Source organism: Phocoena sinus, chromosome 20 (genome assembly GCF_008692025.1).
Source record: "Phocoena sinus isolate mPhoSin1 chromosome 20, mPhoSin1.pri, whole genome shotgun sequence".
Taxonomy (NCBI): domain Eukaryota; kingdom Metazoa; phylum Chordata; class Mammalia; order Artiodactyla; family Phocoenidae; genus Phocoena; species Phocoena sinus.
The window spans coordinates 40,095,175-40,121,223 of record NC_045782.1 but is presented as its reverse complement, the minus strand read 5'-3'; the positions used below and the strand labels follow the sequence as shown (position 1 = coordinate 40,121,223).

At 54.0% G+C, this 26,049-nt stretch overlaps 1 long non-coding RNA gene and 6 other non-coding genes across 7 annotated transcripts; 3 read left to right on the top strand and 4 right to left on the bottom strand.

The window, feature by feature from the left end:
- The first annotated feature begins 3,048 nt into the window (after window positions 1-3,048).
- LOC116746522 lies at window positions 3,049-3,239 on the top strand. The gene has a single exon (XR_004347777.1). It is a non-coding gene; the product is annotated as a U2 spliceosomal RNA (small nuclear RNA).
- A 1,858-nt stretch (window positions 3,240-5,097) lies between these two features.
- On the bottom strand, window positions 5,098-5,288 carry LOC116746520. The gene has a single exon (XR_004347775.1). It is a non-coding gene; the product is annotated as a U2 spliceosomal RNA (small nuclear RNA).
- Window positions 5,289-11,241: 5,953 nt separating this feature from the next.
- Window positions 11,242-11,432, top strand: LOC116746517. Its single transcript, XR_004347772.1, has one exon. It is a non-coding gene; the product is annotated as a U2 spliceosomal RNA (small nuclear RNA).
- Window positions 11,433-13,288: 1,856 nt separating this feature from the next.
- Window positions 13,289-13,479, bottom strand: LOC116746521. The gene has a single exon (XR_004347776.1). It is a non-coding gene; the product is annotated as a U2 spliceosomal RNA (small nuclear RNA).
- Window positions 13,480-17,552: 4,073 nt separating this feature from the next.
- LOC116746523 lies at window positions 17,553-17,743 on the bottom strand. Its single transcript, XR_004347778.1, has one exon. It is a non-coding gene; the product is annotated as a U2 spliceosomal RNA (small nuclear RNA).
- Window positions 17,744-21,558: 3,815 nt separating this feature from the next.
- Window positions 21,559-21,752, bottom strand: LOC116746525. The gene has a single exon (XR_004347780.1). It is a non-coding gene; the product is annotated as a U2 spliceosomal RNA (small nuclear RNA).
- A 360-nt stretch (window positions 21,753-22,112) lies between these two features.
- On the top strand, window positions 22,113-25,810 carry LOC116745095. Its single transcript, XR_004347260.1, has 2 exons — window positions 22,113-23,071; window positions 25,542-25,810. It is a non-coding gene; the product is annotated as an uncharacterized LOC116745095 (long non-coding RNA).
- The last annotated feature ends 239 nt before the right edge of the window (window positions 25,811-26,049 follow it).

The following is a 26,049-nucleotide window of genomic DNA, read 5'->3' as shown; positions in this document are numbered from 1 at the left end:
GCTTTCCGGGCTTCTCTGGTGGCTCAGTGGTTAACAATCCGCCTGCCAGTGCAGGGGACACGGGTTCGAGCCCTGGTCCAGGAAGATCCCACAGGCCGCGGAGCAACTAAGCCCGTGTGCCACAACTACTGAGCCTGCGTGCTGCAGCTACTGCAGCCCGCACGCCTAGAGCCCGCAACAAGAGAAGCCACCGCAATGAGAAGCCCGCGCACCGCAACGAACAGTAACCCCCGCTCGCCGCAACGAGAGCAAGGCCCCGAGCAGCAACGACGATCCAACGCAGCCAAAAATAAATAAATTTATATTAAAAAAAAAAAAAAAAAAAAGCGATGGGCCTTTTACACTTAGGTGTGTGTGTTGGTTGTACTGTATACAGCTGACTGACTGATGACTGACTGACAAGGAGAGGTCAGTGCCACTGAAGGAGTTTTATTACTTACAGTTCCCAAGAGAAGAGGGCACGCCACACCCTGCAGCGAGCCACATAGGGACTCGGCCTGGCCTGCTCGGTTGGGAGGCAGGAGAGGAGAGTATATGGCCTTTATCGTCCTGGGGAGGGGAGGGGAGGGGAGGGGAGGGGAGGGGAGGGTGGGAAGAATGGGCAGAGGCATCAAGGTAGGCCAGTTTGAGCAAGGTTCGGATTGGACCATTAGAATAGCATTCGGTGAGCTTTGGGCTACAGGGCTGTTCTCTAGTTGTGAGGTACCGGGCCCTGGGGTGAGAGAGGGCAGGGGAAATACTAGCTGGAGTGTGAGAGTAACTAGAGGAGGCAGTTGCAGATACGGGTGTTGGAAGATTGCTTTGCACGTGAACAGCAGGCCCCCAAGGCAAGTGGGTTGCACTTCTAGGAATTAGTTAGTCCTGCGAGGGGCAGTCTCTTCCAGGCCAGCAGGCCCTCAAGATGTCAAAGCATCGTAAATTATAGAAAAATTTAAAACATGATTAATCCAGTGGATGATCATTTTATTTGAACTTTCCAGTCTCGGGATTACCTAGGGGTAGAGGGTGGAAAGGCAAAGAGGGCGCTAGGAGAAGCATTCGACATACACCTCTCCTACCAAGGCATATCCCCCCCCCCCCCCCCCCCCCCCGCAGCACGAGATCAGATTCCAATGAACAGTATGCATTGGGGTTTATTCATTCAAGAAATATGGATTGAGGGACTTCCCTGGTGGCGCCGTGGTTAAGAATCCGCCTGCCAATGCAGGGGACACGGGTTCGAGCCCTGGTCCGGGAAGATCCCACATGCCGCGGAGCAACTAAGCCCGAGTGCCACAACTACTGAAGCCCGCGCGCCTACACAACAAGAGGAGCCACCGCAATGAGAAGTCCGCGCGCGGCAACGAAGAGTAGCCCCCGCTCGCCGCAACTAGAGAAAGCCCGCACGCAGCAACGAAGACCGAATACAGCCAACAATAAATAGATAGATAGATGGATATTTAAAAAGAAGAAGAAGAAGAAGAAGAAGAAGAAGAAGAAGAAGACCTAGAGGAAGATTTAGGAAATTATTTTATAAATCCTTTCGACTCAAAATCTGAATGATTTTTAAATTGATAAATATGATGATATAAAAAGAACTTTCCATGAAACCTTTAAGCAATGGAATCATCACCTTAAGTAAAGCCAAAGCCAGATATCCAACAGGAGAAAATGTTCACCGCTTCCATTACAGACAAAGCGCCAGTCCCCTGAATGTGTAAATTGCAGATCCACGACCTTAGGATAAAGCCCAACCGAGAATCCAGGAGGAAAAGGGCCGAAGACCCCCAACAAGGAGTTAGTTCACAGAGAGAAAATAAAGGCGTCTCTGCAACAGGAGAGGACGCTCAACCTTATTTACCCAAGATTAGAAAACTGCAAATCCAAACTACGCCGAGGTACTATTTTCACCTATGAGATCGACCCCTCCCCCTTTCCCCACCCCGCACCAAAAAAGCATTCGCAGGTTTGATGCCACGTGGGGTTGTTGGCGAGGCTGGGGCAAGAGGCGGTGCCGGGGAACGCCTGCCCTGCTCTTCCGGTCACCGTCCGTGATCTCCCGAGCTTCAAGGCTCCGTTGCAGTGAAGATGGCTGGGACCGCGACGGCCCTGCACCACCGTGAGGGCACAAGGGCACGCGACCGGCCTCCGCAGAGCGCCGTGCATGGGGGCCGGGCGCGATTCGCAGGCCCTTCAGTCCGTGCACGTCGATTTGAGCAAACTCCGCGGGAGTGAATCACGCTGCGAAAACGGAGATGCTAAGTTATTGATTTGCGACGGGCACTGTTGCATTCCAACGACTGTCACCCAAGGGCATCCCTTCTCAGGACGACCCGCCTCCCCCCCACCCAGGAGACCCGAACCGTCGGGCAGAAGCCGGGCGGGAGAACACCGACGCGAGCAGACCGGCCCCGAGCAAGGAGGGACGAGGGGGTGTGGTGGTGGTGGTGTGGTGGTGGTGGTGGTGGTGGTGGCGGTGGCGGCTGAAGAGCCGCCTTTAATCATGGCGTGTGGCGGGCACTGGCTAAGCGTGGAGGAGGCACTCTTACTCATTGAACGGTTGTTGACTGTGCCGTGCGTGTGGGGGGGAAGGGCGGTGGACAAAAGGCAAGTTCTTGATTGCTGGGGCTCGAACCGTGACAGCTGCTACCGTGTCAGCGCTCCCCTCGCATTCTCCGGCTGCCGCCCCTGTCTCTGGTCTGCGGCGGGACGTGCACCGGCCAGGAGGCCAGGAGGCGGGCTCCGGGTCTGGCCTGGGCTCCGGGTGCGAGGAGCCGGTCCGGAGGGTGGAGGAGGGTAGAGTCCGCCCGCGGCAGCCGCGCGTCCCCGGGCGACAGAAGGCGGAGCATGCAGATTAGAAACGGCTGTTCGGCGCGGGAAAGGACGGGACAATCAAGTACACAGAATTTCTCCTCACAAAGGTAGAGAACAGAAAGTCTGCACAGGAGTCTAGTGCTAGCACTGTGGACGACGCAAAAGGAGGCAGACGAGGCGTGAGGATGAGGGCGCTCACCGTGGCCTGAATAGGGATGAAGGGAAGAGGGCAACGGCCAGAGGCGGAGAGGTGGTATCGCTTCTCGGCCTTTTGGCTAAGATCAAGTGTAGTATCTGTTCTTATCAGTTTAATATCTGATACGTCCTCTATCCGAGGACAATATATTAAATGGATTTTTGGAGCTGGGAGTCGGAATAGGAGCTTGCTCCGTCCGCTCCACGCATCGACCTGGTATTGCAGTATCTCCAGGGACGGTGCACCTCCCCTTACGGGGGCCAAACCAGTGGTTGAAGAACAGAAGACGTCGCTTGCTGGTTTACTGTACTGCGTGCTCTTGTTCGTGCCCGTGCAGTGGCCGCGGGGAGTGGGCTGCGAGCTTTGGGTTCGTGACATCAGCTTCGTTCCTGCAGTTCTGCGGTCCCTTTCCCCCCATCCCACCCCCCGCCCTCTGTGTTTTTCAAGCTTGCGGTGGATTTGTTACGCGGGGCGGGGGCGCGGCGTGGGGGTCGCACGTGCTGTGCTCCAGTCTTTAGTGTTTCGTGCTGGGGGAGAAAAAAGGGCTGCTTCTGTCGCCTGCCCTGCGGCCGCGAGGGGAACACTCCTGGCCCCGGATCTCTCGCTTGGTTTCCCAAGTGGAGGCGTGAAACTACCGTCGCCCCCGCACCGGGGAAGGGAGGGGAGGCTGAGAGAAACGTGAGGGGTGCAGGCCCAGTTGCCCACCCCGCGGAAGGCTCCGCCGCACTGCGCCAGATCGAGGCAAGTACGCGTTCTTCGGCTTTGACCGCAATGGCGGTGTTTTCGAGCCGAGAAATAGGCGCTGTTCGGAGAGGCAGTACTTCTACTAATACCTTCGTGCTGGAAAGACCGCACCCCCTCCCGTGAAATGGGTCATTTAATCCCACCGGCGCAGCCGGGGGCCAGGTACATCCAAAACCGCTCTTAGGGCCACGGAAAACAAAGAAGGTGACTGGAAGCGCGAGAAAAACAGCCCCGAACCCCCCCCCCCCCCTTTCCTCTTCCACTGCCTTGTTTTTTCCTTCACCTCTTCGGGGGAAACCGCTCTCGTTAACACCCCAGAGCTGTGCCACTGCGGCGGAGCGAGCGCGCCCTACCGGCTCGCCCAGCAGCGCTAGTAGGCACCGGTCTCGTTCCAACTGCAGCTCCAACGGGGGGCGCCCTGGGGCCTAAATTAGAGCTCTCCTGCTACAGCCGGTGGTCACGGTCCACGTCCTTCCACCCCCCCCCCCCCCTCCCCGCGGCGGACCACGTGCAGACGTCTGATCCCCACGCGGGCGCCCCGGTGGGCAAGCTGGGGCTTGCGTCGACAGGCTGGCTCCACGCCTGGGCGTCTCTCACGCAGTTCCTGTCTCCTATCCGCACGGCCGTAGGTCCCTGTACTGTACCCGCGCAAGGGATACAAGAAAAGCGCTCCACTGCTTTCCGTCGAAGCAGGCTGGCCGCCTGAGGCAGGTCTACTGGTTGGTACACCCGCAGTGCTTTTTCCTTCCCCCGGCCCACGGCGAGCCTGGGCCCTGGGCCGGTGGCAACAGCGCACGCACGACGCGGGCGCACCGGATCGGGCCTGGTGTCGCGGTAAGCTAGGCCCCCCGCCGGCGGGACGAGACCCCGGGCCGAAAAAGCGGAGGCTGCTGGGTCCACGGGCCCTCGCACCCGTGCGGAGAAAAACGTGGGCTCTCCTCCGGCCCGCGGACTCACCCAGCGCCTCTGCGGACAGGCACGCCCCAGCCTCCCGGGTTACCTAAGCAGCAGCGAAACTGAAGTGAAGCGGGGCGGGACCGCTCGTCCAGACCTCTCCAGCCCCCGCCTCCGGCGCGGTTGGTGGTACAGAGCAAGTCGCCTTAACGTCACACGGTATCAGACGCCCCCCTTCCCCCGCCGTTGCGTTGCGGGGACAGCAACCGTCTGCACGTCACAGCGCACTGTGCAGGCACCAACGAAACGACAGCGGCCAGCGGGCGCTCTTCACAACGGAAAAACCACCCAGAACCTCATGAACGCAGTACCCACCCGGGGCGCTAAACGCACACGTCACAGTAGCGCGAGACGCTACGAAAACAGGAGGCTCGCACTTCTTCCTTTCTACAGCTTAGCTTCTCCCCGGAGGGAGGTGCACCGTTCCTGGAAGTACTGCAATACCAGGTCGATGCGTGGAGTGGACGGAGCAAGCTCCTATTCCAACCCCCTGCTCCAAAAATCCATTTAATATATTGTCCTCGGATAGAGGACGTATCAGATATTAAACTGATAAGAACAGATACTACACTTGATCTTAGCCAAAAGGCCGAGAAGCGATACTGTCGCTCGCCCCTTCGCCAGCACACCCCTCTTCTCCCTTGCCTTTGAGCTCACGGTGAGGAAACTCAGCCTCAAACGAAAGCCCGCCCTCTTCCCTAGACTTCACGGTGTCCTATTGCCACAACTTGTAACACATACCTAGTTTGTCGGATCCTTTAAACTTATTGGGGGCTTTTAGGCTTTCTATTCTCCCATGCCTCCCCCGGACAAACTGCCAAGCAATTTGCATGCCCCGCCCACAAGCGCGCACGTTTCCTGCTCCCCGTGTGCGCCCTCTCGCGGTGGAACCGAAACAAGCGAGTACCCGGAAAGCTCCTTCCGCCTGCTTTGCCGGGAAACGCCCAGAGCGAGAGAGACGCACAGAGTTCTACCAGGTTTTGCTTTCCAGCATTTCTTTTTCTTCTCATTTTTTTCCCCCAAACATACAGCTACCTTGAAAGAGTCTTACAAGTGGACACCCACCCGCCACCTAACGTCGTCTTACTGTTGTACGGACGCATACGCACGTGCGTTGGCTATGTTTAAGTTCTAAGGTCAATTTTTAATAACGTCGTTTCCCACAGTCCTTTATTTTCCCTTCTATCAGTTATTCACAAAAGGACTTAACTATAAGGAAAAACAAGACGAAACAAAGCTAGGTCCTTCTTGTGTCAGGGCCTACTGGGTCCCGGAGAGCAAATGTGCCTGTCTATTTTTCCCTGGATACGGAGAGATAAGGGGAGCCCCGTCAGCCTGGCTGTGTTTTTTGCCACCTACGGTCAGTTCAGTGGCACAGGTGCAGCCCAGAGTAGTTAGGAGGTGGAGGTTGGCCACGTGAGTCTCACAGCGCGGGCACGGGGCGAGGCAGCCGAGGGGGGCGGGAATCTTCGTGCGGGGGAAGTTGTCTGGATCAGGGGTGGGGGTGAAGGGACGCTGAGAGGTGTGCCGACAAAACAGTGAATCAATAGTCAATCTAAGAAGGAAACGGGAAATTTTCTTCGAGCCCGCCTGAGGGTTATAACCGGGGAGACGGTCTTTCCGAAAGCTCTGAGGACCGTTGCGGAGAGGTAATGTACTTTCCTCCCCCGCCCCACCCCCGGGCCGCGTGGCTTGCGGGATTGCGGGATTTGGGATCTTAGTTCCCCCACCAGGGATTGAACCCGGGCCCTCCGCAGTGAGAGCGTCGAGTCTTACCCACTGGACCGCCAGGGAAGTCCCATGTGATACTTTCTGTTTTTAATTGAAGTATAGTTGATTTACAATGTTTCAGGTGTACAGCAAATTGATTCAGATATATTTATTTGCTTTTTATTATATATTCTTCAGATATATAATATATATTCCTTTTCAGATATACATACACGCTGTATATATTATATAGTATCATATAGTCTTTTCAGATTCTTTTCCATTATAGGTTACTACGAGACATTGAATATAGTTCCCTGTGTTATACGGGAGGTCCTTGTTGTTTCACTCTTTTATGTATAGTAGTGTGTATCTCTTAATACCAAATTCCAAATTTATCCCTCTCCTCCTCACCTTCCCCTTTGGTAACCATAAGTATATGTGATTTTAGGGAAGGGGTAAGTGCAGTCAAGCACACATCTTGGTAAAAGGCTACAGCTACTCAGAAGGAACAGATACCTTAGGTAAGGGTTTTAGTGCTTTTCTAAGTCCGGGAAGCATGCAAGATACTGGGTGCATAAAATTTTCTCTTGCAAATGTCTAACTCTCTGAGGTCTGGTTCTGTCAGTTTCCTCCTCATCCTGATCTCCACCCTGAATCCCTTTCGGGGTGGGTGGGAGGTAGGTCAGCAACTACAGAGACTAATGACTTGATCCTTGTAGAACTGGATGGTGGGTAATTCTTTATTTTACAGTCCCTTCCCTTTCAGTCTTAATTTCCACCAAGGCCAAGGCGGCATTTCGTAACCAAGCTGTGCCACTCGCTAAGAATGCTCATTCCCAGGTCAGGTGAGGATTTCGTTGATAGGCCACTCAATGTGCTATTAGTGGACTAGGCCCTGTTAACAATAACCAAAAGCCTCTGGACTGCCTGTCTTACTAGTCCGTTATGGTCCAGGAAACAGTGCCCTCTTGTTGCTCCTTCCCTCATCTAGAGGTACACTATTGCATTCATTGCTCTTATAGGACTGGGTATTTGATCTATCATTGCAAGTCCCCAAGTCATCGTTATTTCTGATCTCAGAAGGCCGCCAGGGAAGTCCCAAAACAAGAAAAATTTAAACAAAACTTTTTTCCTCTGTTCATTTGTGCCTCCTCCCTCCCCTCTAGTGTGCATTGTGCATCTATGTTATGCATAAACAGACCTCCCCAAGAGCAGAAATACTTCCTGGACCATAAAGATCCATTTTTTTTTTTTTGTCCTTCTGGCACTAGCCAGATAACTCCTTAGAAGATAACATTCCTTCCTCTATCATGTCAGGGGTCAGGATTGTAAGGTCGGATCTTAACAAACGGCACCGCGAAACAGAGAAAAGCTTCAAGGGAGCTTAATTAGGGAGCGCTCCCGGGCGAGGTTCATGGATCCGAGAGAAAGGGGCCAGAGAAGTCGCGTCCAGTACTGGATGAGGGGGATTTTTATTGGGGTAAAAGCAGAAGGCGGCTTGCAAGGGGAGGGTGGTTTGCTATACGGGGTAATTCCTTATTTGGTGAGGATACAGCAGGGCCAGGTGTTGGTTGGTCTGTTGTGGGGCGTAAGCCCATTTTCCTTTCCCGTCAGCCCCATTGTTTTCTGGGCAGGAAGTTAGTCTCTTGTTGATTCCCAGAACAGGTGAGGTCGTTATGTCCCGATGCCTCTCCTACCTCATACTGGTCGATGTTTTCTCTTACCCCCCCGGGCCTCCTTTCACCCGGGCCAACGGAACTTACAAGGATAACCCACCACTCACCTTGTATGTGCACATATCCTCGGTGAACTTTATGTAAAATGCCAATTAATCATTTCCCTCAAAGATAACAATTGCTGCAGGGACTTCCCTGGTGGTCCAGTGGTTAAGGATCCTGCTCCCAATGCAGTGGGGCTGGGTTCAATTCCTGGTCAGGGAACTAGATCCCACATGAATGCCGCAACTAAGAAGTCCACATGCTGCAACAAAGATCCTGAGTGCTGCAACTAAGACCCAGTGCAGCCAAAATAAATAAATATTTTTAAAACGTTTTTCTTGCCTTAAAATATGAATTTTATTTCATCAGGTGGCAGGTACCAAAGGGTAGCTGAGGGAGGGACAGGGGGAGGAAGAGGGGGGAGGGAGGAGGAGGGAAGGAGGAAGGTGATTGGAGAGTGTGATGCTAGGAGCAGAGGGGTTAAAGCACTTGGTAAAAACTAGATCTAGGGGGTTTCCCTGGTGGCGCGGTGGTTAACAATCTACCTGCCAATGCAGGGGACATGGGTTCGAGCCCTGGTCCGGGAAGATCCCACGTGCCGCGGAGCAACTAAGCCCGTGCGCCACAACTACTGAGCCTGCACTCTAGAGCCTGCCAGCCGCAACTACTGAGCCTGTGTACCACAACTACTGAAGCCCACGTGCCTAGAGCCCGTGCTCCACAAGAAGTCACTGCAACTAGAGAAAGCCCCCACACAGCAACAAAGACCCAATGCAGCCTAAAATAAAATAAAATAATTTAAAAATTTAAGAAAAGACTAGATTTAGGGTTAGACCAGGCGAGTGAGTGAGGGGAGGGAGGAGGCACAAATGAACAGAGGAAAAAAGTTTTGTTTAAATTTTTCTTGTTTTGGGACTTCCCTGGCGGCCTTCTGAGATCAGAAATAACGATGACTTGGGGACTTGCAATGATAGATCAAATACCCAGTCCTATAAGAGCAATGAATGCAATAGTGTACCTCTAGATGAGGGAAGGAGCAACAAGAGGGCACTGTTTCCTGGACCATAACGGACTAGTAAGACAGGCAGTCCAGAGGCTTTTGGTTATTGTTAACAGGGCCTAGTCCACTAATAGCACATTGAGTGGCCTATCAACGAAATCCTCACCTGACCTGGGAATGAGCATTCTTAGCGAGTGGCACAGCTTGGTTACGAAATGCCGCCTTGGCCTTGGTGGAAATTAAGACTGAAAGGGAAGGGACTGTAAAATAAAGAATTACCCACCATCCAGTTCTACAAGGATCAAGTCATTAGTCTCTGTAGTTGCTGACCTACCTCCCACCCACCCCGAAAGGGATTCAGGGTGGAGATCAGGATGAGGAGGAAACTGACAGAACCAGACCTCAGAGAGTTAGACATTTGCAAGAGAAAATTTTATGCACCCAGTATCTTGCATGCTTCCCGGACTTAGAAAAGCACTAAAACCCTTACCTAAGGTATCTGTTCCTTCTGAGTAGCTGTAGCCTTTTACCAAGATGTGTGCTTGACTGCACTTACCCCTTCCCTAAAATCACATATACTTATGGTTACCAAAGGGGAAGGTGAGGAGGAGAGGGATAAATTTGGAATTTGGTATTAAGAGATACACACTACTATACATAAAAGAGTGAAACAACAAGGACCTCCCGTATAACACAGGGAACTATATTCAATGTCTCGTAGTAACCTATAATGGAAAAGAATCTGAAAAGACTATATGATACTATATAATATATACAGCGTGTATGTATATCTGAAAAGGAATATATATTATATATCTGAAGAATATATAATAAAAAGCAAATAAATATATCTGAATCAATTTGCTGTACACCTGAAACATTGTAAATCAACTATACTTCAATTAAAAACAGAAAGTATCACATGGGACTTCCCTGGCGGTCCAGTGGGTAAGACTCGACGCTCTCACTGCGGAGGGCCCGGGTTCAATCCCTGGTGGGGGAACTAAGATCCCAAATCCCGCAATCCCGCAAACCACGCGGCCCGGGGGTGGGGCGGGGGAGGAAAGTACATTACCTCTCCGCAACGGTCCTCAGAGCTTTCGGAAAGACCGTCTCCCCGGTTATAACCCTCAGGCGGGCTCGAAGAAAATTTCCCGTTTCCTTCTTAGATTGACTATTGATTCACTGTTTTGTCGGCACACCTCTCAGCGTCCCTTCACCCCCACCCCTGATCCAGACAACTTCCCCCGCACGAAGATTCCCGCCCCCCTCGGCTGCCTCGCCCCGTGCCCGCGCTGTGAGACTCACGTGGCCAACCTCCACCTCCTAACTACTCTGGGCTGCACCTGTGCCACTGAACTGACCGTAGGTGGCAAAAAACACAGCCAGGCTGACGGGGCTCCCCTTATCTCTCCGTATCCAGGGAAAAATAGACAGGCACATTTGCTCTCCGGGACCCAGTAGGCCCTGACACAAGAAGGACCTAGCTTTGTTTCGTCTTGTTTTTCCTTATAGTTAAGTCCTTTTGTGAATAACTGATAGAAGGGAAAATAAAGGACTGTGGGAAACGACGTTATTAAAAATTGACCTTAGAACTTAAACATAGCCAACGCACGTGCGTATGCGTCCGTACAACAGTAAGACGACGTTAGGTGGCGGGTGGGTGTCCACTTGTAAGACTCTTTCAAGGTAGCTGTATGTTTGGGGGAAAAAAATGAGAAGAAAAAGAAATGCTGGAAAGCAAAACCTGGTAGAACTCTGTGCGTCTCTCTCGCTCTGGGCGTTTCCCGGCAAAGCAGGCGGAAGGAGCTTTCCGGGTACTCGCTTGTTTCGGTTCCACCGCGAGAGGGCGCACACGGGGAGCAGGAAACGTGCGCGCTTGTGGGCGGGGCATGCAAATTGCTTGGCAGTTTGTCCGGGGGAGGCATGGGAGAATAGAAAGCCTAAAAGCCCCCAATAAGTTTAAAGGATCCGACAAACTAGGTATGTGTTACAAGTTGTGGCAATAGGACACCGTGAAGTCTAGGGAAGAGGGCGGGCTTTCGTTTGAGGCTGAGTTTCCTCACCGTGAGCTCAAAGGCAAGGGAGAAGAGGGGTGTGCTGGCGAAGGGGCGAGCGACAGTATCGCTTCTCGGCCTTTTGGCTAAGATCAAGTGTAGTATCTGTTCTTATCAGTTTAATATCTGATACGTCCTCTATCCGAGGACAATATATTAAATGGATTTTTGGAGCAGGGAGTTGGAATAGGAGCTTGCTCCGTCCACTCCACGCATCGACCTGGTATTGCAGTACTTCCAGGAACGGTGCACCTCCCTCCGGGGAGAAGCTAAGCTGTAGAAAGGAAGAAGTGCGAGCCTCCTGTTTTCGTAGCGTCTCGCGCTACTGTGACGTGTGCGTTTAGCGCCCCGCGTGGGTACTGCGTTCGTGAGGTTCTGGGTGGTTTTTCCGTTGTGAAGAGCGCCCGCTGGCCGCTGTCGTTTCGTTGGTGCCTGCACAGTGCGCTGTGACGTGCAGACGGTTGCTGTCCCCGCAACGCAACGGCGGGGGAAGGGGGGCGTCTGATACCGTGTGACGTTAAGGCGACTTGCTCTGTACCACCAACCGCGCCGGAGGCGGGGGCTGGAGAGGTCTGGACGAGCGGTCCCGCCCCGCTTCACTTCAGTTTCGCTGCTGCTTAGGTAACCCGGGAGGCTGGGGCGTGCCTGTCCGCAGAGGCGCTGGGTGAGTCCGCGGGCCGGAGGAGAGCCCACGTTTTTCTCCGCACGGGTGCGAGGGCCCGTGGACCCAGCAGCCTCCGCTTTTTCGGCCCGGGGTCTCGTCCCGCCGGCGGGGGGCCTAGCTTACCGCGACACCAGGCCCGATCCGGTGCGCCCGCGTCGTGCGTGCGCTGTTGCCACCGGCCCAGGGCCCAGGCTCGCCGTGGGCCGGGGGAAGGAAAAAGCACTGCGGGTGTACCAACCAGTAGACCTGCCTCAGGCGGCCAGCCTGCTTCGACGGAAAGCAGTGGAGCGCTTTTCTTGTATCCCTTGCGCGGGTACAGTACAGGGACCTACGGCCGTGCGGATAGGAGACAGGAACTGCGTGAGAGACGCCCAGGCGTGGAGCCAGCCTGTCGACGCAAGCCCCAGCTTGCCCACCGGGGCGCCCGCGTGGGGATCAGACGTCTGCACGTGGTCCGCCGCGGGGAGGGGGGGGGGGGTTGGAAGGACGTGGACCGTGACCACCGGCTGTAGCAGGAGAGCTCTAATTTAGGCCCCAGGGCGCCCCCCGTTGGAGCTGCAGTTGGAACGAGACCGGTGCCTACTAGCGCTGCTGGGCGAGCCGGTAGGGCGCGCTCGCTCCGCCGCAGTGGCACAGCTCTGGGGTGTTAACGAGAGCGGTTTCCCCCGAAGAGGTGAAGGAAAAAACAAGGCAGTGGAAGAGGAAAGGGGGGGGGGGGGTTCGGGGCTGTTTTTCTCGCGCTTCCAGTCACCTTCTTTGTTTTCCGTGGCCCTAAGAGCGGTTTTGGATGTACCTGGCCCCCGGCTGCGCCGGTGGGATTAAATGACCCATTTCACGGGAGGGGGTGCGGTCTTTCCAGCACGAAGGTATTAGTAGAAGTACTGCCTCTCCGAACAGCGCCTATTTCTCGGCTCGAAAACACCGCCATTGCGGTCAAAGCCGAAGAACGCGTACTTGCCTCGATCTGGCGCAGTGCGGCGGAGCCTTCCGCGGGGTGGGCAACTGGGCCTGCACCCCTCACGTTTCTCTCAGCCTCCCCTCCCTTCCCCGGTGCGGGGGCGACGGTAGTTTCACGCCTCCACTTGGGAAACCAAGCGAGAGATCCGGGGCCAGGAGTGTTCCCCTCGCGGCCGCAGGGCAGGCGACAGAAGCAGCCCTTTTTTCTCCCCCAGCACGAAACACTAAAGACTGGAGCACAGCACGTGCGACCCCCACGCCGCGCCCCCGCCCCGCGTAACAAATCCACCGCAAGCTTGAAAAACACAGAGGGCGGGGGGTGGGATGGGGGGAAAGGGACCGCAGAACTGCAGGAACGAAGCTGATGTCACGAACCCAAAGCTCGCAGCCCACTCCCCGCGGCCACTGCACGGGCACGAACAAGAGCACGCAGTACAGTAAACCAGCAAGCGACGTCTTCTGTTCTTCAACCACTGGTTTGGCCCCCGTAAGGGGAGGTGCACCGTCCCTGGAGATACTGCAATACCAGGTCGATGCGTGGAGCGGACGGAGCAAGCTCCTATTCCGACTCCCAGCTCCAAAAATCCATTTAATATATTGTCCTCGGATAGAGGACGTATCAGATATTAAACTGATAAGAACAGATACTACACTTGATCTTAGCCAAAAGGCCGAGAAGCGATACCACCTCTCCGCCTCTGGCCGTTGCCCTCTTCCCTTCATCCCTATTCAGGCCACGGTGAGCGCCCTCATCCTCACGCCTCGTCTGCCTCCTTTTGCGTCGTCCACAGTGCTAGCACTAGACTCCTGTGCAGACTTTCTGTTCTCTACCTTTGTGAGGAGAAATTCTGTGTACTTGATTGTCCCGTCCTTTCCCGCGCCGAACAGCCGTTTCTAATCTGCATGCTCCGCCTTCTGTCGCCCGGGGACGCGCGGCTGCCGCGGGCGGACTCTACCCTCCTCCACCCTCCGGACCGGCTCCTCGCACCCGGAGCCCAGGCCAGACCCGGAGCCCGCCTCCTGGCCTCCTGGCCGGTGCACGTCCCGCCGCAGACCAGAGACAGGGGCGGCAGCCGGAGAATGCGAGGGGAGCGCTGACACGGTAGCAGCTGTCACGGTTCGAGCCCCAGCAATCAAGAACTTGCCTTTTGTCCACCGCCCTTCCCCCCCACACGCACGGCACAGTCAACAACCGTTCAATGAGTAAGAGTGCCTCCTCCACGCTTAGCCAGTGCCCGCCACACGCCATGATTAAAGGCGGCTCTTCAGCCGCCACCGCCACCACCACCACCACCACCACCACACCACCACCACCACACCCCCTCGTCCCTCCTTGCTCGGGGCCGGTCTGCTCGCGTCGGTGTTCTCCCGCCCGGCTTCTGCCCGACGGTTCGGGTCTCCTGGGTGGGGGGGAGGCGGGTCGTCCTGAGAAGGGATGCCCTTGGGTGACAGTCGTTGGAATGCAACAGTGCCCGTCGCAAATCAATAACTTAGCATCTCCGTTTTCGCAGCGTGATTCACTCCCGCGGAGTTTGCTCAAATCGACGTGCACGGACTGAAGGGCCTGCGAATCGCGCCCGGCCCCCATGCACGGCGCTCTGCGGAGGCCGGTCGCGTGCCCTTGTGCCCTCACGGTGGTGCAGGGCCGTCGCGGTCCCAGCCATCTTCACTGCAACGGAGCCTTGAAGCTCGGGAGATCACGGACGGTGACCGGAAGAGCAGGGCAGGCGTTCCCCGGCACCGCCTCTTGCCCCAGCCTCGCCAACAACCCCACGTGGCATCAAACCTGCGAATGCTTTTTTGGTGCGGGGTGGGGAAAGGGGGAGGGGTCGATCTCATAGGTGAAAATAGTACCTCGGCGTAGTTTGGATTTGCAGTTTTCTAATCTTGGGTAAATAAGGTTGAGCGTCCTCTCCTGTTGCAGAGACGCCTTTATTTTCTCTCTGTGAACTAACTCCTTGTTGGGGGTCTTCGGCCCTTTTCCTCCTGGATTCTCGGTTGGGCTTTATCCTAAGGTCGTGGATCTGCAATTTACACATTCAGGGGACTGGCGCTTTGTCTGTAATGGAAGCGGTGAACATTTTCTCCTGTTGGATATCTGGCTTTGGCTTTACTTAAGGTGATGATTCCATTGCTTAAAGGTTTCATGGAAAGTTCTTTTTATATCATCATATTTATCAATTTAAAAATCATTCAGATTTTGAGTCGAAAGGATTTATAAAATAATTTCCTAAATCTTCCTCTAGGTCTTCTTCTTCTTCTTCTTCTTCTTCTTCTTCTTCTTTTTAAATATCCATCTATCTATCTATTTATTGTTGGCTGTATTCGGTCTTCGTTGCTGCGTGCGGGCTTTCTCTAGTTGCGGCGAGCGGGGGCTACTCTTCGTTGCCGCGCGCGGACTTCTCATTGCGGTGGCTCCTCTTGTTGTGTAGGCGCGCGGGCTTCAGTAGTTGTGGCACTCGGGCTTAGTTGCTCCGCGGCATGTGGGATCTTCCCGGACCAGGGCTCGAACCCGTGTCCCCTGCATTGGCAGGCGGATTCTTAACCACGGCGCCACCAGGGAAGTCCCTCAATCCATATTTCTTGAATGAATAAACCCCAATGCATACTGTTCATTGGAATCTGATCTCGTGCTGCGGGGGGGGGGGGGGGGGGGGGGATATGCCTTGGTAGGAGAGGTGTATGTCGAATGCTTCTCCTAGCGCCCTCTTTGCCTTTCCACCCTCTACCCCTAGGTAATCCCGAGACTGGAAAGTTCAAATAAAATGATCATCCACTGGATTAATCATGTTTTAAATTTTTCTATAATTTACGATGCTTTGACATCTTGAGGGCCTGCTGGCCTGGAAGAGACTGCCCCTCGCAGGACTAACTAATTCCTAGAAGTGCAACCCACTTGCCTTGGGGGCCTGCTGTTCACGTGCAAAGCAATCTTCCAACACCCGTATCTGCAACTGCCTCCTCTAGTTACTCTCACACTCCAGCTAGTATTTCCCCTGCCCTCTCTCACCCCAGGGCCCGGTACCTCACAACTAGAGAACAGCCCTGTAGCCCAAAGCTCACCGAATGCTATTCTAATGGTCCAATCCGAACCTTGCTCAAACTGGCCTACCTTGATGCCTCTGCCCATTCTTCCCACCCTCCCCTCCCCTCCCCTCCCCTCCCCCTCCCCTCCCCAGGACGATAAAGGCCATATACTCTCCTCTCCTGCCTCCCAACCGAGCAGGCCAGGCCGAGTCCCTATGTGGCTCGCTGCAGGGTGTGGCGTGCCCTCTTCTCTTGGGAACTGTAAGTAATAAAACTCCTTCAGTGGCACTGACCTCTCCTTGTCAGTCAGTCATCAGTCAGTCAGCTGTATACAGTACAACCAACACACACACCTAAGTGTAAAAGGCCCATCGCTTTTTTTTTTTTTTTTTTTAATATAAATTTATTTATTTTTGGCTGCGTTGGATCGTCGTTGCTGCTCGGGGCCTTGCTCTCGTTGCGGCGAGCGGGGGTTACTGTTCGTTGCGGTGCGCGGGCTTCTCATTGCGGTGGCTTCTCTTGTTGCGGGCTCTAGGCGTGCGGGCTGCAGTAGCTGCAGCACGCAGGCTCAGTAGTTGTGGCACACGGGCTTAGTTGCTCCGCGGCCTGTGGGATCTTCCTGGACCAGGGCTCGAACCCGTGTCCCCTGCACTGGCAGGCGGATTGTTAACCACTGAGCCACCAGAGAAGCCCGGAAAGCCCATCATTTAAACCTCCATTCCGGGTGGATCCTCGTGGCTCTCAGCGGGAGCTGCCCTCGCGCTCGGTCCTTTTCTGCCTGTGGATTTTTTTTTTTTTTTTTTGCGGTACGAGGGCCTCTCACTGTTGTGGCCCAGGAGCTCCTCAGCGGCCATGGCTCACGGGCCCAGCCGCTTCACGGCATGTGGGATCTGCCCGGACCGGGGCACGAACCCGTGTCCCCTGCATCGGCAGGCGGACTCTCAACCACTGCGCCACCAGGGAAGCCCTGCCCGTGGATATCGACATCAGGAAACACTAGGACAGAAGTAATGCTGGAGACACCAAAAGAAGTCGGGGGAAGTAGGGACGGAAGAACAGAAGACTTAAGCTACTGTTTTCTTTCTGCTTTGAGGGTGACGTGGAAACGGTCTGGGAGCAGCAAGACGAAGCTTGGATACCCTCTCCGCTCCTTTCCTAGTTTCCCCAGACGGAGGAATGTGGGAGAGAGGCCCCCTGAGAAGACTGTGGGGCAGAAGCTATGTCCTCCAGAGGACGCGAAGTTTGAGCAAAAGCACACAGCTGCACTTCGAGAGAAGGCAGAAAAGAGAAGAAATTCTTAGCGCAAGAACACGGTTTAAAATTGGGGGAAAATGAGAGAAAAATGGAGAAAGGGACGTTCTGTTACCTAACAGAAGAAGAGACACGGCAAGGTGAATGCGAAAACAGCCAAAGCACACAGGGCAGTCACCTTGTGGTCGTGGGTCCTTCCGCCAACCAGTAGGAAAACCCCTCCCAACGCTGAAGAATGGGAAACTGTGAGAGAGCTCTCTCAGTCACAGCGGTTCTTTCCTCTACCCGACTGAACTTGCTCCTGTTCCTGCACATACAACCTACCTCTACAAACAGATCTACAAGAGAAACAGACACAGAAGATTTTAAAAACACTATCCGTCGAGAGACAAAAGGCTCCGGCTCAGAAAAACTTCGCTCAGAAGAACGCACAGCGACACACGGCTCTTACTTTTGAAACCTCAATTATTTTCCCCGGGAGGGGTGCACCAGTCCTGGAAACACTGCAATACCAGGTCGATGCGTGGAGCGGGCGGAGCAAGCTCCCACCCCGACTCCTGGCTCCAAAAATCCGTTTAATACGATGTTCTCGGGTAGAGAACGTATCAGATATTAAACTGATAAGAACAGATACTACACTTGATCTTAGCCAAAAGGCCGAGAAGCGATACCCAGCGGCCTGCCATCCCTGTCACCGTCCTCCTCTCATCCACATTGGACTCAGTGTGACCCCTGTCACTGCTCACTCGAGGTCTCACTTCCTTTGCTTCGGTGACAGTACTGTGAGTGGCACCACACCACACTCTCGTGCAGAGTTTTTATTCCCTACATTGTAGAAGAGGAATTCTGGATCTGTTGTGGCTTCGTCGTTCTCGGGCTGGAGCGCCATTTTAAAATTTGCATGCCCCGCCCCCGCCCGCCCAAGGGGGCGTGGCTCCGGCGGGCTGACCTTATCCTCTGGGCTGCTGCGGGGGAGCTCCTCTTTGGCATCAACGCAAGCGGAGACAAAAGACCGAACCGTAGGGGATTCGGGGTGGGCGGCTAGAGGGGCCTGTGGGAGGAGCCGTTGGCTGAGAGTTTTCCTGAAGACGAGGTCGCAAGACACTTTCGCTGGAAACGTCCAGACTGCAATGTGTTAAATAGGCCTCCGCTTCGTAGGGTCGGATGGGGCGCTCATTCTGAGTCCGGGGAGCGGAAGGTCTAGAGTGGGGGCTTCCCAGGGCCGGTGGGGTAATCTCCCTGCCAGGCGGAAGGCGGATGGCCCACAGTGGGGAAGGGAGGAGGTGTGTGGATGCAGAGGGCCGGGCTGAGCAGCTGGAGGGATTCTCTCCAACTCAAGCGCCTGCGTCGGTCGGTGCTAGATTCTACCAATGAACCCAGATCCCGGGCTTCCTACAGAAAGCTTCCTCTGCCTGAAACCTCCTTTCCCTCCACCTCCTCCTCACCTGTCTAATTCTTACGCAGAGCCTCTGGGCTCCGCTTCGGCTTCAGCAAGCCTTCCTCATGGGCTCTTCCGCACCGCACCGCACCGCACCGCACCCCACCCCAGGATGATTGCGGCCCTCCTTTGTATTTCATCCCACCCCAGACTTCGAGTCCACCATTCACCACTCGTTGGGGGCAGTCCTGTATCTCCGCCACTGAAATCTGAGACCCTTGAGGGCGGCGACCCTCATCAGCAAGCACTTAACCTCTGTATCCCAGCACTAGCCCAGTGCCCGGCCTGTAGGAGGTGCACAGTAAACGTTTGTTGAGTGAACAAAAGGTGTGCAAGACAGACTGAATCGGAGAAGCACTTAGGAGGGTCCTGGCCCGATCCAGGGGTGAAGAGGGGAAGATCTGGCCTGGGGTGGCAGGACACCAGAGAGGAGAGTGACTGCCAGGGACGCTCTGGGCATCAAGGCCCGTAAATAAATTAAAGGCCTCTGGCAAAGTGGGGATAAAGTTTCGCAGCGGCAACCCTCCTCTGTGGCAAAGGCCGCAGGCTGCCCAGGCAGCGTAAACCTTTTCCATCCCCCTTCCTAACAGAGCTTCACTTTAGTTGGGGAGTTTCTATTTCTTTCACTGGATCTCAGAAGAGCTAGAAGGTATCACTGATGCAGGACTGAAACCCAATGGGGTCGTTTCACTCTGCCGCAGGGAAAGCCTGATGGCGGGTGCTGCCTGAGCCCGTCCCAGTGCCCGCCCCTCTGCCGAGCGCTCCGTGTGTATTAACTCATTTGATTCTCCCCGTAACTCCACGGGGTGGGTATTAGTATTATTATCCGGGGCCAGGACTAGGCGAGGCCAGTGAGAAACTAGTCTTCGGGGCGGGCGGGCGAAACATTTAAGGGAGTGCCGCCCCGAAACGCTCTTCAGCAATCAAGAGAAGTAATATTTTGATACAATGCATCTTACCTGGATTCTAAGATAATCGAGAGATTTATTGTGATTACTGGGTTTTTGGTGCTCCCTGAAATTTTTTGGCCAAGGCAAGCGCCTCACTCGTTTCCCTCCACTCTCATCCCCATTCTGTTGACCTGCGCCGTCACAGCCACCAGCCACTCGCAGCTAGGGAGCGCTAGGAAGGTGGTTCCTCCTAATCCATATGTGCTGTTAAGTGTGAAATACACACGGGATTGCAAAGGCTTAGTATTAAAAACTGTCAAATATCTCCGTATTAATTACGTGTTGAAGTGGTATTTCAGATACCTGTTTTTGTTTTTTTGTTCTATTTTTGTGGCCGCGCCGCAGCTCCCGGTAACCCCGACCAGGAATCAAACACGGCCCCGCCACCCCCACCCCCCATTCTTATCCTCCCGCCCGGGCCCGCTGGCTGCCCTGACCGGGACAGTCTGGCCAGCTTCCAGGTCAGGAGGCCAACATGAGCGTTGCATCAAGGAGTTCCAGTCCAGAGGCCAAGAAACCTTTCGTGGGGTTCAGATCTACTCACCGACGAGTTTGTTAGTGCCTCTGTGTGTGAGCCAGGCACTGCTTATGGCACATTCCTGGTCACCATCCCATTTTACCTTTACAGGACCCTGAGGAAGTGTTATCACCCCCAAACCTCAGAGGGGAGAGAGGCTGCCTGACTCACCCCCGGGGCTTCCAAAGGTCTTCCAAGGCCAGAGGTCTTCCCCCGAGGCCCGGCAGCCAACTGTCAGGCACAGCCCTTGGCTCATCCATTCTCCTCTCTGGCAATGACTTGCTGAGTGCCTCTGACAGGCCAGAGCTGTTAGGGGTTCGGAGTTACCATAACAGATCGCTGTTGTAGGTGTACAGGAGAACACTGAAAGTACTCATCGTCAGGGAAAACACACAGCGTTTAGGGTCACTTTCTAGTAATCTGTCCTAGGCCCTTGCTGCTCAAAGTGCGAGTCTGTGAACAGCAACATCCGCATCGCCCCGGAGCCGGTGAGAAATGCGGGAGGCAGGCACCAAGTCACACCTCCGGTCTTAGTTTGAGAGGGCTGCCAGGGCTGCCAAAATAAAATGTCACAGGCCGGTGGCTTAAAGAACTTAAATGTATTTTGTCACAGTTCTGGAGACTGGAAGTCCCCGATCAGGGTGCGAGCCTGGCAGGGGTTCTGGGGATATTCTTGGCTTGGCTTGCACGTGGCGGACTCTCCTCCCTCTCCTCACGTGTTAGAGAGAGGAGAAGAATACGCTCTCCCGTGCCTCCTCGCCTTGGGGAGCTAATCCCAACAAGAGGACCCCACCCCCCCATCACTTCTTGCTAACCTCACCGGCCCCAGAGGCCTCCCCTCCCAATAGAGCTTACAGATACGAACTTTGGGGGCACAACTCAGTCCGTGACCCCTACTGAACCAGAACCTGCATTCTTTGTAAGGTCCACAGCGGACCCCCCCGTGCGCCTTAGATTCAGAAGCACTGACTTCTTAAGTCACACACACTGGAAGACAATGGGAGTTTTGGTGGTCAGAGATGATGTATTACTTTGTACGTTTCCTGAGGCAGATTAAACTAGCTTCCCGGGCCAAACTAACCGCTACGAGCCACAGAGCACTGACTGTACGCCCGTCCCTCGGCTGAGTACTTGACACGCTCCGTCTTACTTAATTCTCAGGGGGACATTAGGAGGTAGGTATTGAAACCCGGACGGAGACCACTCTTCCTTCTTCCTCGCGCGTGGTGGACTTCCATTCAAACCGCACGAGACTCACACGAGACATAGGTCCCGCAACTTCCGCGCGGTGGGCTCTTCTTCCCAAGTAGAAACCCCACTCTCAACCTTTTCACGCCGCCCCGTAGAAAATTAGGGACAAGGTCCCGGAGAAAACACTCTTCTCTTTCCTCGCACTAGTCACGCTTCGCAAACACCCATAACCTAGCCGTTTAGGTCCACGAGATGAACAGCAGACACAAAGAAGTTCCACGGAAGACCCGTGTTCCACCTTCCAAACGTAAAGAAGAACCTCCAACCGGGCATACAAGAGAAAGAAAAACCATGCCGCTTACTTTTCAAACTCCCATTATCTCCCCGGGAGGGGTGCACCAGTCCCGGAAACACTGCAATACCAGGTCGACGCGTGGAGCGGGCGGAGCAAGCTCCACACCCCGACTCCTAGGCTCCAAAAACCCGTTTAATACGATGTTCTCGGAATAGAGAACGTATCAGGTATTAAACTGATAAGAACAGATACTACACTTGACCTTAGCCAAAAGGCCGAGAAGCGATCCCCAACGACCTGGCATCGCTGTCCCCGTCCTCCTCGCATCCACATTCGACTCAGTGTGACCCCTGTCACTGCTCACTCGAGGTCTCACTTCCTTTGCTTCGGTGACAGTACTGTGGGTGGCACCACACCACACTCTCGTGAAGGTTTTTTATTCTCTACATCGTAGAAGAGGAATTCGGTACCTGCGGTAGCTTCGGCGTCCTCGGGCTGGAGCGCCATTTTAAATTTGCATGCCCCGCCCTTTCCGCGCGGGTAGGTGTAGCCGCGCGGGTTGACCCGCCCAGTCCTCGGCACCGCCTCTGCGCGCATGAGCGGAGGCTGGGCTGGGGCGGACCTCTTCGTTGGCACCAGCTCTCGCGTAGACAGAATTCAGGGGAATTGGGGGTGGGAGAATGGAGGAGGGCGTCTGCGCAGTTGATTCGCAGCAGACTGGTCCGAGTACGAAAAACGTCATCTGGTCTTCACTGTGAAGACGACAGGGTCCCACGGGCTGGCTCTGTCCAGGCCGAAGACCCAGTCGAAGGCTGGGAGTCCAGGAGTGCCTGGCCGGTGTCGCCTGGCAGGGGCTGCGGTGAGTGAGAACTGGGCACCCGAGATCGCGCCCTGCGAGCACTGCTGCCCTGGTTGTCAGGACCCCCGCCCTGCCCCGGCTGCAGGCCACTAGGGCAAACTCCTTCACCTCCAGAGCCTTAATTCCCCAGCTGAGAAGTGGAAACCTTAGTGCCTACCGTGTGGGGTTGAGGGGGTGTAAAGGGAGCTCGTGAGGCGACCTTGGCTTGGTAGTCTAGAATGTGGGCCCTAGTGTCCAACGAGGTTCCAGTGAAGGCGTCATGGCTGTGACACTGAAACAACCGAGCAGCTGTGTTGCCTGTAACAACACAATAGGAAACATTTATTGCTTGGGCCGGGCTTTGCGCTAAGTGCTTTCCTTATATCAGACTTTCAGAGTTTACCTACGGACGGAGCGGTTGACACAGAGAGGGTGAGCAACTTTGCCCAAGACTACACAGCTAGTGAGCGGAAGAGGTCGGATCCATCTATGAAGAGCACGGGACCTAGAAAAGGGCACCAAAAGAAAGAGAAGTGGTTCTTGTGTGTCCCGCCCACTGTGAGAGTAAGTGTTGCCGAGCCTGACGCACAGGTCTGTCTGAAGAGAGACAGGAACGAGCCGTCCGGTGCAGCGGTTAAGAGCAGAGACGCGGAACACCTAGTCTCTAATCCCGCTCCACCTGTTAATAATCACGTGACCTGGTGCGTGACTTGGCCTCCCCGCTTAACCGTCTGTCTTCGATGTAGCCACGTTATCTGTAAATTGGAGGTAAGGAAATGAGAAATTATTAGACATGATCTTAAGAATTACGAGACACGCCTGGACTATGGTATTCCTGTAAGTACCAAACATAAGGGAAAATATCGCAGGCAACTCACTTCTCTGTAGCTTACCCTCTTCATCTAGAAAAATGAGAATATTAACATATAGTCCTGTGCTTAATCTTCCCTCATTCACCTGGTTCTATTTTACTCCGTAGCACATGTCACCTGACATCTTTCTTACACATTTATTTGTGTATTGCCTTCTAGCCTAATAGCATGTACGCTCCAGAGCAGGGAACTTTGTCCGCTCGGTCCACATTTATCTCCTCAGTGTTTAGAATAGGGCCTGACATATACTAGACACATGAACACATGACTTCGGTTGAACACATGAATGTGTAAATATTACATGATGCGATCTGTCCGTACAGAAAGAGATTAGCAGGCCTCCCGGCTCGCGGTAATTATTACGACCCTCACTGTGTTCCACTACATTTCTGCTTGCTTCCGTGTTCATCAGGTCATCTTGTGCTCACCGGTTTAGCTTCCTAGGTATTTTGACCTTTAGAATGAGGTCCCTTGGATTGCAGACATGCACGTCCTGTCATTGCAAAGCAGTGTCTCCCTTTGTCAGTTAACGACTTAGCATTCTAATTCACGCACCAGCTTCTTGTGAGTTCGGTTAACGTGAGTCAGTGCCCCTCAGCCAGCTCACATCCATGTGTACAGACAAAAGTGCCTATAAAAGTTCAGGCAACACCAGGACGTGGCTGGCTGGTGAGCCTTTGTCCAAGCGTCCTACAATCTCACTATGGACCCAGTTATCATTGCTGCCAGGGAGTTGGAAATGATAAGCCAGAGACAGAGACTGGAAGAGCACAGATAGCCTTCTCAACCAGTGCCTGTTTCCCACAGCCTTGCCCAACCACCATGTTATCAAACTTTTGCATAATAGCCAATGTTATCTCTTACTATGAGCAAGGTCGTACAGCTTTTCATGCGCTTGAGATCCATTATTATTTTCTGTGAACTGCACGTTCCTGTCCCCTGCCCACCGTCTTTTGAACGGTTGATCTTTTTGCGTTTCCATCTCTGACCTACTTCACATCTGTCCTAGTATTTGAGTTCAGGTATAGATCTGACTTTATTTTGTCTGGATGGCTACCCAGTTGTCCCAATATCATATATGAAACAGTCCGTCTTCTCATCAGTTTCAGATGCCGACTTTATCATATTAAAAAGTGAGTGGGGGCTTCCCAGGTGGCGCAGTGGTTGAGAGTCCGCCTGCCGATGCAGGGGACACGGGTTCATGCCCCGGTCCGGGAAGATCCCACGTGCCGCAGAGCAGCTGGGCCCGTGAGCCATGGCCGCTGAGCCTGCGCGTCTGGAGCCTGTGCTCTGCAACGGGAGAGGCCACATCAGTGAGAGGCCCGCATACCGCAAAAAAAAAAAAAAAAAAAAAAAAAAAAAAAAGTGAGTGTATACACACACACACACACACACACACACACACACACACACATATATGACTTCTCTTTTTTTTTAAGAAAATCTTCTGATATCCTGTTTTTAAGAGTCTTGATTCAACTGATTCTCTGGTATCACACCTAACTCTGTGCCTGTCACTGTGTGGGTCCTGGGATCACACAGGTGGTGAACATGACCTTCTCCCTGTGGTCAGCAAGGGGCATCTGCCGCGTTCTTCCATTCCCCTCCTCTGGCTGCCACTCAACCACACCCACTGCTCTTTGCTGCCGAGGAAGCCTTGCACGCTCAGATAAGGTCTGCCCGTGCCGAGGCTGCCAACTCCAAGCGCTTCTGAGTGTTCCATCCCTGGGCATCAGAGGCCTGCTGGGTGCCCTGCCAGCTGGGGAGGACAGCCTCTTCAAGTCCAGGCCTCACTGTATCTGTTTTTCCTGGCCCTGCAGCAGCACTGCCTTCCCCTCAAGTTTTACCCTGACCCCTTGGACGGCTCCCACAGGTTTCTTTTCATCACTTGTCAGCTTGCCCTAGATGAAGAGACAGGGAGGGAGATACCATTTTGTTTTCTCTGACCTCCTCTCCCTTCTCTCCGACCCCGCCCTCTCGCCCTCAATTCTCCTTTCTCCCGCCCTCTCCCTTTTCCCAGTCACAGAACAAAAGCTTTCACTTTTCTGACTAGCAACAGAACTGGATCGGTCTGTCTGACTTTGCAGTCGGAAAGGGAGATGGTTTTTTCCCAGCCACGTAATCAGGGGTGCGCCGTGGACCAGCAGACCGGCTGCTCCTCACCCCCCTGCCCCCACCCCGAATGTGCTCGGGGTCCTGGCGCTACAGCATAAGAGTCTGTCTGTGTGCTGGAGAGCAAGTTTCCTGCCCAGCTAGACTGGATCCATCAAACTAGTTAGACTCAACCAAGAACTGGGCTTTTCGCAACTTGCCTGCCATCACGGAGGCCAGCAAATCCCCACATCTTCTTTTTGGTCTTTCAACAGCCCCCAACAGAAGGCGTCACACTCCATAGTGATGCCTGATTTTGTCCATTCCAAGATGCCCATCGTTTTCACATCTTTACATCTCAGGAACCAGCATGCGTCTTACATTCGACGCCGGGAGAAAGCACTCTCGCCGTTTAACATCGCAGCACGTCTTTCTTTGTTTCCTTCGTCCTGTCTTTCTTAGGGCTAGGTAGAAGAATGGTACCTCTCACAAAAGATGGCACCTTAAAGTCGTGAACTACTATAACAATAAAAGCCTCTGTTTATTGAACCCGATGTGTGACATGGATTATTTCCTTCCAGCATCACAACACCTCTAGGATGGAGGTATCATTACCCCTACCCTGCAGGGGAGGAAACCGATCAGAGCTGGGAGAGCCGCTAGATCTCATTCGCACGCCTGTTAAATAACGCAGCCGGTATTTCATAAGATTTACCTGGCCCACGCTTCTAACTATACCCTGTTCTCTCCACAGCAAAGGATTCTGGGTCTCGTATAATAACA